Source organism: Acomys russatus, chromosome 8, assembly GCF_903995435.1.
Source record: "Acomys russatus chromosome 8, mAcoRus1.1, whole genome shotgun sequence".
NCBI lineage: Eukaryota > Metazoa > Chordata > Mammalia > Rodentia > Muridae > Acomys > Acomys russatus.
In genome coordinates this window covers 61,569,177-61,573,071 of record NC_067144.1, presented here as the reverse complement: position 1 = coordinate 61,573,071, position 3,895 = coordinate 61,569,177, and the positions used below count along the sequence as shown (strand labels likewise).

Below are 3,895 nucleotides of genomic sequence, written 5' to 3'. Positions count from 1 at the left end.
GGTTGCCTGGTTCTTTCATATAGCTCTGACATGAATTCCTAATAAGAAATGGAAGTATAATAAGAAAATAACCTAAATATCAACAAGATCAAAGAGACTTTAGAATGAATGTGATACATGGCAATAAAAGTGTATTTGCATGAGAATTATTTTGTAATATTCACTCTATTTCCAAAGTTATCCTAGCCTATATTTATACATATCATTACTTTTATTTTATGATATAAATTGATGATCTTATAAGCCCCTTCATTTTTTACATTTAGCCTATAATTTCTAGATTCAAACTAACTGACATAAAATCATAGACAATTAGCTGAATACCAATTCTGTGTCTCTGCCTATGCTATGGATTGAATGTACCAACCCTATTAAATTATTGTAAAGTACAAAACCTACACTATAAAGAATTTAGAAAGGTACCTTTATGGCTTAATTTTGTTACTGTTGTGATGATATTTTAAAATAGTGCCTCTGCATCTTCAGAAATAGATTCAGTGTAAGTATAGTGATTTATACAGAAGATCAAATCCATAGTATTAAGATTAATGATTTTAGCATGCTTCCTTGAGTCTGTGCAAATAGAAATATGAACATTCCTGTTCTATGCAGAAACAGAACTGGGCAAAAGTAAAGCATTTGGATATATTTGTAATGGTAGTTTTCACTGTACTAAAGACCTCACACTTTTCTAAATGTAATTGTTTAAGTTTTTTCTTTTCTTTTTTTAATGAGCCTACCAGTCACCTTTTATTGGACACTAGTTGTCATGATATTAAGAGTCAGCCACAGTGGAATTCCTTATGGATGGGCTCTCAGGCATGCAGTGCCCTCCGTGGTGACCCCTCAGAGTACTTCCGTCCCCACTCATGTTTAAGTTCCTTGTAAGAAATACAGAGGGTCCTAGAAACCTACAAGAAGATCATTATGACAGGCAGATCTGGGCCCAGGGGTCCCGCTCAAACTATGGCACCAGCCAAGGACAATACATGGAGTAAACTTCAAACCCCTACACAGATCTAGCCAATGGACATGACATTCTCCACAATTGAGTGGAGAATGGGGTCTGACTTTCACACAAACTCTGGCACCCCATATTTGACCACATCCCCTGGATGGGGAGGCCTGGTGGCACTCAGAGGAAGGATAGCAGGCTACCTAGAAGAGACTTGATACCCTATGATCATATACAGGGGGAGGAGGTCCCCCTCAGTCACAGTCATAGGGGAGGGGAGTAAGGGGAAAATGGGAGGGAGGGAGGAATGGGAGGATACAAAGGATGGGCTAACAATTGAGATGTAATATGAATAAATTAATAAAATATATTTAAAAAGAAAGAAATGCAGTAGCTGAAAACCACATAGGCTGCCAGCACATGTTAATCCACGAGATGTGCTGCCTTTCTGAACATTGATATACTTGTAATACCAGTCATAACTTCTCTGGAAAGCTCCTACAATCCCACTGGGGGTTCAATTCTGCATCAGTATCCCGCTTGGCAGCTCTCCAATTTTAACTTCCACGAGCTTCTCCTTCAGTGGCATGAATAATGCCATCTTGCAGTCCTGTTGTGTGTAACACATAATTGTTTAATTTCCAGTGCATATTTACACACATATACATGCACACACACACACACACACACACACTTAAACAATCAAGAATATGCAAGCTTTACTGTAAATTTCTGTTCCATTAAACAATTCTATAAATAAATTTATCATGCATAGTTCTATATCATGCATACATCTACTTGATTTCTATCTTCAATAGTACATTATGGCACTTGTTCACAGAAAAAAACTAACGAATTTTTACAAGACATATATTAAATTCTGTAGCATTATGTAAGTGACAAATAGAAGGATTGAGAATTATCTTTATGAATAGAAAGTCCTTTTACAGTTAACAATTAAATCCACAGAATTAAGAGTTTGGTAATTATTAACACTGTTTCTGTCTCTTGTCTGTCTATGTGAAAACATATTGAAAGAAGAAAATACGATTTAATTTAAAATGTGAAATTATAAAAAGCTGTTACATTCACAGCATGTTTTAGCAGCTAAGTAAATGCATGTTTGTCTATGAAACTTTGAAGCAATGACTTTTAAATGATGTATGTCTCATAGAGATGTGGAAGATAGAAATACTTTTTGGAAAATGGAAATTCTGGAGAATAATAAAGACCTGATAGTGTAAAGCTTAGATAAGCTGAAAAAAGTTGAGATCTCTAATGCACCAAAATATAAAACCTTTAGGTACAGTCACAATGTAGAAGTCTACATTAACATTCGTGTTGTATGTTTCAGTTGCAATGCAGCCAATATCTACACAATCATTTTGAAAATTTATTTTCAGTTATGTGTATTTAATGAACAAGAAATTAAGCTTATTTGTACAGTAAGTCTTAATCCTCGATGTACGTAGTTGTCTATATTCTTCTATAAACTGTTAGTCAGTTCTACCCCTCAGCATTTGTACTTAGGTCTAGAAAGGAAGATCATTTACTATATTATGCATCTATTCAAAGGGCTTCTTATAACATAGGGAAAAGGTTATTATTTTAAAGTCACTTTATTCTTGTATGCAGTCATGTTACGTTAAGAGCTTTCTTGAAGGTTAATACATATTATTTTTGTTGTTGTTGTTGTTAGATTGCCTGTGGCTGTTGGACAACTGGCACGGAAAGAAACATATAGAACAATGGAACAAAATCAAAGACTGAAATATGAGCACATGTAATTATGGCCATATAATAAACAATGGTGAGAGAAGCATGCATGAGATAGATATAACAGATAACATCTTCAACAAATAGTTCTGGGAAGACTAGTTGTTCACATGTAGAAGAGTAAAAGTAGAGCCATATGCATCATCTACAATAAAACTCTGTTCACAAATGGATCCAAGGGATATGAAGCCTGAAATGTCAATAATGATAGAAAATAAACCCTATGCAGTGCTCTACAATATATAGGTGTTGGAAAGGACTTTCAGAATAAGACACATTTAACCAATAATTAAGGCCTATAATTAAGAAGTGGGACTTCATAAAACATTAAAACAAAAATGAAAACAAAAACAACTTTTGCACCACTAAAGCAAAATCATCAAGTGAGTACGAATCAGAGGAAAGCTTTGCCAACCGTACATCTTTCCGAGGATATGCTCTGATATGCAGAATATATAGATAACTATAATACTGTGTTTTTGTTTTTTAAGAAGGATTCAGTACATGGTCTGTGTAACTAAAGAGATTTTTTTGTTTCTCTGTTTTGGTTGGTTTTGGTTTTTCATGACAGGATTTTTCTGTGTAGACTTGACGGCCCTGGGCTCACTTTGGAGAGTAGGCTGCCTTTGAACTTGTAGAGATGCCCCTGCCTCTGCCTCCAGAGTTATCTGAAAGAGTAACCAATTTTTAAGTGACTGATGTCAAAGAACAAATACACAAATATGCAAATATTTAACACATATAAAACCACTAGCATTTGCCTACTACAGATTATGCAATATAAATTCAAGAAAAAACCCACGTAAGAATAACTGGGATATTCAGAATAATTGGAACAGTCGTCTATGCTTTTTTGAACAAATACAAAGACCAAATGCATGCAAAATAATTAGCTAACTATTTGTGAGTGTTCGCGTGAATAAAAATTGTATGTAAACCTTATATAAAATAAAAGCACAGTTGGTTTAATTTATTTCGGCCGTGCACTTTGATTTGCATTAACTCTCATTTCTGCTTACTTCCTTACTGCCACTGGTTTTCATGGGTGGTTTATAATTCATCATTACATTCAGTGAAGCATATGGCTCCTTCAACATGTACAAAATAAAATGCACGGTTTGAGACCCGAGAACTAAATATGGGCCTTTCCTCGCAATCAGGGTG

General features: G+C 34.8%; 1 pseudogene; it reads right to left on the bottom strand.

Annotated features, from left to right (window-relative positions):
* Positions 1–815: 815 nt before the first annotated feature.
* On the bottom strand, positions 816–1,556 carry LOC127193019 (ATP synthase subunit f, mitochondrial-like; annotated as a pseudogene).
* Positions 1,557–3,895: the final 2,339 nt, after the last annotated feature.